At 48.8% G+C, this 11,400-nt stretch overlaps 1 pseudogene; it reads right to left on the bottom strand.

Moving 5' to 3' along the window:
* Window positions 1–1,370: 1,370 nt before the first annotated feature.
* LOC132207998 (U2 spliceosomal RNA) lies at window positions 1,371–1,534 on the bottom strand (annotated as a pseudogene).
* Window positions 1,535–11,400: the final 9,866 nt, after the last annotated feature.

Here is an 11,400-nt window from a genome sequence, read left to right as displayed (position 1 = left end):
TGGAGGGCTTATCTTATGAAGAGAGGTTGACTGAGCTCGGTCTCTTTTCATTGGAGAAAAGGAGGAGGAGAGGGGACCTAATTGAGGTATACAAGATAATGAGAGGCATAGATAGAGTTGATAGCCAGAGACTATTTCCCAGTGCAGAAATGGCTAGCATGAGGGGTCATAGTTTTAAGCTGGTTGGTGGAAAGTATAGAGGGGATGTCAGAGGCAGGTTCTTTACGCAGAGAGTTGTGAGAGCATGGAATGCGTTGCCAGCAGCAGTTGTGGAAGCAAGGTCATTGGGGTCATTTAAGAGACTGCTGGACATGCATATGGTCACAGAAATTTGAGGGTGCATACATGAGGATCAATGGTCGGCACAACATTGTGGGCTGAAGGGCCTGTTCTGTGCTGTACTGTTCTATGTTCTATGTTCTATGTTCTATCTCCTGGTCTGGCTAATGTGAGAATTGGCTTGGTCATTTGCAGTTGTATCCCATGTTCGTGAATTGGTAATCTGATTAAACTCACAGGCCTTGACTTGAGAAAAATAAAGCACATATTTGATTGGTTGCTGTTGCACTCAAATGAAAAACGTGCAGTGTATATGCCATATCTTTTCCTAGCTCACAGTGTTTCCAAAATCTCTAGTTCAATACATCCCAAGTCGTCACCATCAAAGTCAAAACTAGTGAATACTTCGATCGCTTCATCTTTTGTTTTTTTTTTCTGAAATGCTATTTGTAATGAGGTAGTATTGGCAGGCAATTTTCTTTTACTTCTGTTGCCATGTGTGAATATTCAGGGATGGTGTTGGTGGGAAGATGCGACATGCACCACAGATGAGGCACGAACATTAGAACAAGTGCTGAGCATGCAGAAAAGGAGAGATTAACGGTTACCTTGGAAAAAGCATATTTGGAGAAAGTTGGGTGAGAGTGCTGAGAGAAAGCACTTTGGCGGCATGGTGGCTCAGTATTTAGCACTGCGGCCTCACAGCACCAGGACACGTGTTTGATTCCAGCCTTTGGTGACTGCCTGTGTGGAGTTTGCACATTCTCTCTGTGTCTGTGTGGGTTTCCTCAGAGTGCTCTCACAGTCCAAAGATGTGCAGGCTAGGTGATTAGCCATGTTAAATTGCCTGTTGTGTTAAGGGAGAGTTTGATTAGGTGGGGTGTAGGTCTGGCTGGGATACTCTGAGGTTTGATGTGGACTTGTTGGGCTAAGGGCTGTTATGGTTCCAGAGTGCTGATCTGCTGGAGATTACAAGGTCCAGAGCTGGATGAACACAGCAGGCCAAACAGCAAAGGAGCAGGAAGTCCGATGCCTCAGGCCTAGACACCCTTCTTCAGTTTTTGATAAGGCTGTTTTTAAAATTGGTTTAACGAGACTGCACCATTCCTAGGAACACTGCAATACCAGGATGATGCATGGAGAGGACAGAGCAAGCTGCTGTTCTTAAAAATCGGTTTAATATAGGGTCCTTAAGTAAAGAACATATCAGATATTAAAAGCTGATAAGAACATTTTTTTTAATTTGAAAAAATATACTTTATTCATAAGATGTATAAAAAAACACATTCATACACCTACCCAGTCATGCAAGCTGCTCTGGGTTACCCAGGGCATACGTACACCAACTAAAGGGAAAAAAAAAACAAAACATCGAAGAAAAAAATCAAAGCAAAGAAAATACACCGGCAGTCTTCACCCCGCACAGTCCCTGTTGGCCCCCTGACCAGTTGGGGAAGGCGCCAGCTGGACCCAGTTACCAGATAGGGCCCTTTTTTTCTATTCTGGATGAGGGGTTTCATACGGTGGTCTTTCCCCACCATGCCTTGGCGGCGGCTGCCCCAAGCTTTAGCGCGTCACTCAGCACATAGTCCTGGACCTTGGAGTGCGCCAGTCTGTAACATTCGGTCGGGGTCAGTTCTTTCAGCTGACAGACCAGCAAGTTGCGGGCAGGTCAAAGAGCGTCTTTCACCGCATTGATGGTCCTCCAGGCACAGTTGATGTTGGTCTCGGTGTGCATCCCGGGAAACAGCCCATAGAGCATGGAGTCCCGCGTCACGAATCTACTCGGGATGAACCTCGACAAAGACCACTGCATCCCCCTCCAGACCTCCTGTGCATAGGCACTGTCCAGAAGGAGGTGATAGACAGTCTCGTTCCCGCTCATGCAGCCGCCTCGAGGGCAGCGTGCAGTGGCACAGAGATTCGGGGCGTGCATGAAGGATCTCACTGGCAGAGCCCCTGTCACTACCAGCCAAGCAATGTCTTTGTGCTCGTTTGAAAGTTCTGGCGATGAGGCATTCTGCCAAATAACTTTGGCAGTCTGCGCAGGGATACAACAGGACGCGATCCACCCTCTCTTTTTCCCAAAGCGTCTCGAGGATACTACGTGCTGACCACTGCCAGATGGCCTTGTGGTCGAAGGTGTTTCCTTTCAAAAATTTCTCCACAAACGACAGATGGTACAGGACGGTCCAACTACTCGGAGCGTTCTGCGGTAATGAGGCCAGGCCCATCCTTCACAACACAGGGGACAGGCAGAACCTCAGTCAGTAGTGACACTTGGTGTTTGCGTACTGAGGATCTACGCACAGCTTGATGCAGCCGCACACAAAGGTAGCCGTCAGGGCGAGGCTGGAGTTCGGTACATACTTTCTCCCCATTTTACAGGTCTTTGTACATGGTGTCCCTGTGGACCCGGTCCATCCTCCACCCCCAAATGAAGTGGAAGATGGCCCGGGTGACCACAGCGGCGCAGGTCCAGGAAATACGCCAGGGCTGCGCCACATACAACAGTACCGAAAGCCCCTCGCACCTGACAACCAGGTTCTTACCCGTGATGGAGAGGGACCAGAACGTCCACGTGCCCAGCTTCTGCTTCAGTTTGGTGATATGCTCCTCCCAATTCTGAGTGCATGTCCCAGCTCCAACAAACCAAACACCCAGCACCTTCAGGTAGTCTGTGCTGACGGTGAAGGGGATGAAGGAGCGGTTGTCCCAGTTCCCGAAGAATATGTCCTCGTTCTTACCCCTATTGGCTTGGGCCGCAGATGTCTACTCACCGACGTCTACGCACACTCACCGACTGACGATCGGTGCAGAAGACGGCGACATGTTCCATGTGCAGGAGGTCTTGACCTGAAGGCCTCCGCTGCCTGGGATAGTCACGCCCTTCAGGCTCACGTCCTTCCTGATGGATGCGGCAAAGGGCTCCACACAGCACACGAACAAGGCAGGAGAGAGCGGGCACCCCTGCTTGACTCCAGATCTGACGGGAGAACTGTCTGATTCCCACCCATTGATCGAGACTGTGCTAACGATGTTGGTGTAGAGCAGCCAGATCCAATTGCTGATGCCCTCCCCGAACCCCAATTTGGAGAGACCCTGTTGAAGGCCTTCTCCTGGTCCAGGCTGACGAGGCAGGTGTCCACCCGCCTGTCCTGCACGTAGGCGATCATACTGATGAACGCGAAACTCTCAGCGATCTTCCTGCCCGGCACAGCACAGTTTTTGTCAGGGTGATTCAGCAACTCCCGGACAGTCCTGACCCGGTTGGCTATGACCTTAGCCAGGATTTTGTAGTCCATGTTCAATAGTGAAATGGGACGCCAATGCGTAATTTCTTCCCTCTCTCCCTTCCTCTTGTAAATGACGGTGATGATGCCCTTCCTCATGGACTTGCACATTTCCCCTCTCTGAAGCGCACGATCGTACACCTCCAGCAGGTTCTGGCCGACCAGGTCCCACAGAGCGGAATACAGCTCGACCGGTAAGCCGTCGCTCCCAGGAGTCTTATTCCTCTCAAAGGACATGAGGGCTGTAGTCAGCTCGTCCAGGGATATCTGCCGGTCCAGCCACTCCCTCGTGCCGCCGCCTAAGACCTCCGTGATAGACGACAGGAGCAACTCGGAGGTCATGCTGGCCGCGGGCTTCGCATCATACAGTCTGGCATAGAAGGATCTGCTAATCCTCAAAATGTCAGGCTGAGACGACGTCACCGAGATGTCGTTCTCCTTCAGCCGGCTGAGCACAGAGCTCTTTGTGCACCTCCTGAAAGAAGAAACCCGAGCACATCTTGTCCTGCTCCACTGTGTGGACCCTGGACCGGAAGATTATCCTGGAGGCCTCCGTGGCAAAGGGGGAGGCTTGCTGGCCCCTCACCTTGCGGACGTCCTCCGTGACATCGACCCCCATTGACTGCAGAAGGAGCAGGTTCTGCGTCCTTTTCTGGAGTTGCGACAGCTTTCCCCGCCTTTCTCTCACCTTCCGAACACCCTTGAGCAAAAGTACCTCTTGATGTTCTCCTCCACCTTCTCCCACCAGTCACCCGGAGACTCAAAGAGGGGTTTCACGGTTCTCCAACCTGCATACTCCCTCTTAAGCTCCTCGACATACTCTGTGGTCAACAGAGTCGTGTTGATGTTCCACGTCCCCTTGCCAGTCTGCTGGTTGTCCTGTAAGTGACAGTCGGCCAGCAGGAGGCAGTGGTCAGAGAAGAACACCGGCTCGACGCCAGTGGACCTGACCGAGAACAAACAGGAAGTCTATCCTTGAGCAGATAGACCCATCTGGCTGCGACCAGGTGTATCACCGCTGCGCTCCGTCTGCAGGGGTGCTGAAGACGTCGAGCAACTTGGTGTCCTTCACCGTGTCCAGCAGGAATCTGGACGTGGCGTCCAATTTACTCTCCCCACCCACTGTCCCCACACTGGATCTTCCATCTGCATCGATGATGCAGTTGAAGTCTCCACCTAGAATGACTGGTCTAGGCATAGCCAGCAGGGTTGGAAGCCGCTGCAGGATGGCCAACCGCTCGCTGTGTACCACTGGGGCCCTCCAGCGTGCCTTCCTCCTTGGCTTCCGGACCGTTGTCCACTCCCCTGGGTCACCTGTAGCCTCCTCCATTGACTCTGGGTTGTCAGGGGGTGGGTGGGGGCAGTGGGGGAGAAAGCGGAGCGTGCAGGGGCGCTTTGCTGGCCTCGGTTCCATCCTGCGGGGCTGGTCCCTCCTGCACAGTCGGACAAAGGTCCTTGCATGGGCCTGGTGCCTGCCTCTCCTACAGGGGAGGGTGGGTGGGGGGGCTTGCCCCGCATTGCCGCTGCTAGTGACCTGGGCGTAGGTGGTCCCCCACCACAGTCACGGCCTGCAGATGTAGCTCACTTTCCTACAAAGGTTGCAGATTTTTTCTTTTGTCAATCCTTTGCAAGGGGTCCATCCTCCTTGCAGTTCCATCAGATGGTGACTTTGCAGTCGGCCACCATGTGACCTGACCTACCACAGGCATGGCAGACTTTGGGTTGCCTTGCGCAGGTCAGGTAGTCCTTGCTCCCACCAATCGTGAAGCTGCCTGGTGGGTGTATGATGTTCCCGACTACGCCCGTCCTCAGCATCACCCTGGCCTGCCTCTTACTTGTCCAGATCCCAAAGGGGTCCAGGATGTTGGTTAGGTCCCCTTCCAAGGAAGGTCAGGACATCAGCTGCTGGCACATGCATGTTGTACATGTGTACAGTCACCATACGGCTCCTCGGCACAGGCATCACAAACAGTGGGACAGCAGTCAGTGCAGAGAGGGGGCCCCTCACCTCCTTTCTCCTTGAAAACCTCCAGGAAGCGCTCACAAAGCTTGGTGCTCCTGATGGTTACATTGTAAAAACCTCCTCCAGGGAAATCCTGCAGGCAGTAAATGTCAGCAGCAGCAAACCCACAACAGTCCAAAATGACCCTCTTCACACAGAAGGCGCGGTCCACAGGTGCACCTTCATCCACCTTCTTCACGGAAACACAGATGGTGTTCCGGACCTCCTGACCCAGGGCACAAGCACTTGCCACAGCCATCCTTGCAGGTTTGCTGCTCCCCTGAACCAGCATTAGGCCTTAACCAGCATTAAGATCCACCAGTTGCAAGGGTGCACAGCCAACCTGACATCTTCCTTCCACCTCCAATACTCGCTCTATCCTCTTCTCAGTCCACAATGATAAGAACAGGTATAAACACACCTTTTTTTTTAATTTGAAAGAAAATATACATTATTCATAAGATCTACAAAAAAAACATATTTGTACACCTACCCAGTCATGCAGGTTACCCAGGGGGTACATACACCAACTAAAGGGAAAAAAAACAAACAAAGAAGAAAAAAAACAAACAAAGAAGAAAAAAAGACAAAGAAAACACCCCAGCACAGTCCCCCTTGGCTCCCTGACCAGTTGGGGAAAGCACCAGCTGGATCCAGTTAACAAAGATAAACACACCCTCAATTTTAACCAAAGAAGGCCAAAAAGTAAAGACATTGTAATACTGGACTACCTTAGGTCCCAGTTACCTTCCATATTTTCCATCAGCCTGACTGAGTGCAAAGACTTGTAAATCACTGCTGACAGTTTTTACTGTTGTTCCCGTACTCCTGGGTTTCCTAACCGGGGAAAACCGATAGTCGGTTTACACCAGTACTTTTTCAAGACCTTTTCTATAAAAATCTCTTTGCAATGAATGTAGATCATTGGAAATGTACCAATCAGATGAGGTGGGGCATGTCACTAACAAGCCTCATCAACCAGCTCCATGACTAGCGGATGGTCAGTGAGATTGCAGCAACAATCGGTACAGAACCGCACACTCAGAGAATGTCCCAGCACAGAGGAAGGTGCTTCAGCGTGTCACTGTCTGCATCAGCTGACTGTACAGGTAATTTCACCAGTCCCACCCATCATGGTCTTACCGATGCCCTGTAAATCTCTCATTGTTCAACTCTCTCCTGAGGGTCACGAATGATTCTGCCTCCAGCGCCCTCTCAGGCAGTGCGCAGCCAGCAGGAACCACTCGCTGATAACAGTGGGTCTATCTCCCTCGATAAATATGACTTTTTGTTGCAAAAAAGGCAAATCACCACGGCCTCCCTCCAAACCCATCCCACTCCATGATCTGGGCTCATCCTTCCCCCCACTGCATCCCAAAACCAGCCCAGCCTGTCTCTGCCTCCCTAACCTGTTCTTCCTCTCACCCATCCCTTCCTCCTACCCCAAGCCGCACCTCCATTTCTAACCTACTAACCTCATCCCACTTCCTTGATCTGTCTGTCTTCCTGACCTATCCCCTCCCTACCTCCCCACCTAAACTCTCCTCTCCACCTATCTTCTTTTCTCTCCATCTTCGGTCCGCCTCCCCCTCTTTCCCTATTTATTCCAGATCCCTCAACCCATCCCCCTCTCTGATGAAGGGTCTAGGCCCGAAACGTCAGCTTTTTGTGCTCCTGAGATGCTGCTCGGCCTGTTGTGTTCATCCAGCTTCAGACTTTATTAGCTTGGATTCTCCAGCATCTGCAGTTCCCATTATCTCTGATTGCTGCAACTTGTCTATTCGAACCAGATATCCTAAATTATTTTAGTCCCATTTGCCAGCATTGGGCCCGTATCCCGCTGTCCCCTTCCTATGCATTTCCCAATCCTGGTGCTGTTTAAGAGCTGTGACTGTACCACCTCCTCCATACATGCAGCATTCTCTACATGTAAAACTGTCCCTCAGGTCCCTTTTAAATCTTTCACCTCTCAACTTAAACCCATGCTCTCAGGTTTGGATTCCTTTCCCTGCAGGAAAGGTATTGCCAATTCACCCCATCCAAGCCCCTCGTGATTTTATAAACCTCTGTAAGGTCACGCCTCAGCCTATGACGTTCCAGGGAATCAGCCCCAGCCTATTCAGCCTCCTCTCCCTGTAGCTCAAACCATTCGATCCAAGCACCATCCTTGTAAATCTTTTTTTTTCTGAAACCTTTCAGTTTAACAACTTTCCTGTAGCAGGGATATTATAACTGAGTGCAGTATTCTAAAAGTGGCAATGTTCTGTGCATCTGCATCGTAACGCCCAAACTCTGATACTCAATACAATAAAAGCAAGTATGCCAAATGCCTTCTTCGCCACCCTGTCTAACTGTGAGTCCACTTTCAACGAACAATGCATCTGCACCCCAATGTCTCTGTTTGGTGACACTCCACAAAGTCTGACCATTAACTTATAAGTCCTGCCTGAGTTTGCCTTACCAAATTGCAACACCTCACATTTATCTAGACTTTATCTGCCACTCCTTGGCCCATTGGCCCATCTGATCAAGGTCCCGTTGTACTCTGAGATAACATTCTTCACTATCCACAACAATATGAATTTTGGGGCCATCTGCAAACTTACTAACCATCCCTCCTCTGCTTCCATCTAAATCATTTATATAAAGTTATGGATAAGCAGTGTCCCAGCACTGATTCTTGTGACACACCACAGGTCACAGGCCTTCAGTCTGATATATAACACTCTACCATCACTCTGTGCCTCCTGCCTTCAAGCCAGTCTTGGATCCAAACCACTAGCTTCCACTGGATTCCATGTGATCTAACCAGTCTACCATGAGGAACCTTTTCAAACACCTTTGCGTAGTGCATCCAAACAATGTTTACCCTCTCTGCCTTCATCAACCTTCTTTGTCACCCCTGCAAAATCCTCATGTTAGTGGGACTTGATTTACATCACACCAACACCAGAGTCAGATAACTGGGAACAGTATATGAAGCAAAATGTGTACATGAGATTACAAAGTGTGGAGCTGGATGAACACGGCAGGCCAAAAAGCCAGCAGCCCCAGAGGAGACAGCCACGCTGAGCCCTGCTGAGTTTTCACCATCACCCCTAGACCTCCCCCTGACTGAGGTCAAATGGTCAGTCCTCAGTAAGGGGCTCACCTTTATCCCCCTCCACACACACATCAATGAATACCACTCACGTTTGGACATCGAGCAGTTTTTCGGCTGCCTTCACCGCTCCACCTATCTTCTCCTCTCTCCCTCTTTGATCCGCCTCTCCCTATTTATTTCAGAACCCTCTCACCATTCCCCTTTTTCTGATGAAGGGACTAGGCCCGAAACATCAGCTCCTAAGCTACTGCTTGGCCTGCTGTGTTCATCCAGCTCCACACTTTGTTATCTCGGATTCTCCAGCATCTGCAGTTCCTATTATCTCTGATACAAAATGTGTACATTACTGGTTAAAAATACTGAAATAATTTCATTGTCTTCAACTTTAAAATCAAATGCTGGAGTCTGCAGCTCAAAAGATATCAGAAGCACTGGGGTGAGAGGAAACCCACAGTTCAGGAAATGCTCAGGAATCAGGGTGACATCATTGAGCAATTGCCCGTGTGTGATAACATCACCCACTTGAACACAGAGCATTCGGGTCTGCACAAACAGGTGATGTGCACAAAGGATGTGAGGGTCTGTGGAGTGATTGAAAGGAGATTGATCAGAATGATTCAGGAACTGAGGGATATTAGTTGTAAGGTCAGGTTGGAGAAACTGAAGGTGTTCTGCACAAAGCAAACAAGACTGAGGTGATCTTTGACAAAGGTGTCTAGGTTTATGAGAGATTTAGATAAGGTAGATAAAGAGCAGCTGTTCCTCTTCACTTGTAGTAAAATTCTTAGAAACACAGATTTAAGATATTGGGCAATAGTTACTGGGAGATGTAAGGAAGGAACTTAACGTTACTTTTATTTGACTCAATACTGACATTCAAAGACCAACAATATCCAGGGCTGAATGATTAAAAAATCAAGTGACACGCTTAGATCTTGCTGTATCTAAGCAAGTTTCTGATCTGCAAATCCTTTTCTAACACTGAAGCTCTGAAATTCATTTCCTTCGTCTGCTCAAACACTGTTCTACAAAACAAAATCCTTGCTCCTTGTTGAAACATGCAGGTTTTTTGGAGGATTAATGGGTTGGTTGCAGAAAGGTTGGTTCCCTTCTGGACCATCTAGGGCCAGAATACCTCATATCAGAAAGGGGTTTCATATTTAAGCCAGAGATGAGGAAGAAATTATTCTCTCAGACAGTTGTGAATCAGTGGAATTCTTCAGAGCAGAGGTTTGTTGTGGCTGGGCCAATAAGTATATTTAAGGCTGAGATCAACAGATCTTTAAGCAATAAAGGTATCAAGGTTTATGGGGAAAGGCAACAAAGTGCAGATCAGACAGGATCTTATTGAATGGCAGAGCAGAGTTGATGGTCTAAATGGTCTCTTTCTGTTTGTAAACTCAATGGTCTTGAAATGAGGCTGCAAAACTCTCCGCAGTAAAATGTGCAAAATGAAAATTGCATGGAACCCTTCAGAAAGCTGAACCAAGGTGAGACATGGAAAGGGCAACACACAAATGATAGTCAATGTGGGTGATTGATCCGGAGTGATCTGTGTACCAGGGTAAACAGGAAAACTGGTCTTCAGCTCTCACATTGAGCTCGGCTCAAAGTTTTGGCAAAGATCTATAGCTCAGTTTGAGGGTGAGTTGTTGACTTGTTCGCCAAGCTGGCTTGTTCTTGTTCAGATGGTTCATCACCATGCTAGGTGACATCATCAGTAGAGCCTCCGTTGAAGCAGTGTTTTTCTCCTCTGCTTAGAATTTATACTGTTTGCTCTGTTATGGTGAGTAGTGTCATTTCTGGTTTTGATCTGTGTGGGTTTGTATAGGGGTCCAATTCTTTATGTTTGCTGATTGCATGATGGGTGGAGAACAATGCCTCTAGGAATTCCTGTGCATGTCTATGTTTGGCTCGGGCTACTATGGTTACCTTGTCCCAGTTAAACTGATGGCCTTCATTGTCTGAGTGTCTCGATATTAAGGAGAGTTTGTCATTCCGTTTTGCTACTAGTTGAAGTTTTTGAATTCCAATGTCTAGTTTCATTCCTGTCTCTCCGATGTAACATTTACAGTCATAATTGCATGGTATTTTGTAAACCACATTGGTTCTGCATGTTGTGGGAATGGGGTCTTTAATTCTTGTAAGTGTTTGTCATTGAGCAGCTGTGGGAGTGTCCACCACCATGACTCTGAGTGGTCTGAGGGGTCTTGTTGTCACTTCCAATATATTCTTGATGCATGACAGTGTGGCCAGCGTGTGAGGGCGTACTGTGTCCTTCTATTGTTGTCTGTTTAACATCCGCAACCTCACCAAAATTCCCTCACACAAGGTACTACTGCAGAAGACCAGATAATCCCAGTTCCCAGGCCTGGAATCAGAGTGTCAGTGGCCCAGCCACGAAGATACAATGGGAAATGTGGGATGGCAATGAGCGCACAGGGCTACTCTGTGGTTCCTGTCACACAATCGGTGAGCGTGCGGTCCTTCTATGATGGTACAGAGGTGCGTAAAATGCCGAGGCTGTGAGCTTGAACCACACCCAGAGATGCTTTTATTGACATGGAGCAGGGATTATTGGGTCATCGGGCTGTGGGAAATATCACAGATCAATGTTGGTCAAAACAGAATTTGTAAAAAGACTAGCTTCTTTTGTTGGTTCTTGAACTTTCCCAGGGAAATGTCTCAATTATCAACCATATTAGAGATTGCTCTCCCATCCC

Source organism: Stegostoma tigrinum, unplaced genomic scaffold, assembly GCF_030684315.1.
Source record: "Stegostoma tigrinum isolate sSteTig4 unplaced genomic scaffold, sSteTig4.hap1 scaffold_240, whole genome shotgun sequence".
NCBI classification, from domain to species: Eukaryota; Metazoa; Chordata; class Chondrichthyes; order Orectolobiformes; family Stegostomatidae; genus Stegostoma; species Stegostoma tigrinum.
The sequence above is the reverse complement of the archived record's forward strand: the minus strand, read 5'-3'. Positions and strand labels throughout refer to the sequence as shown.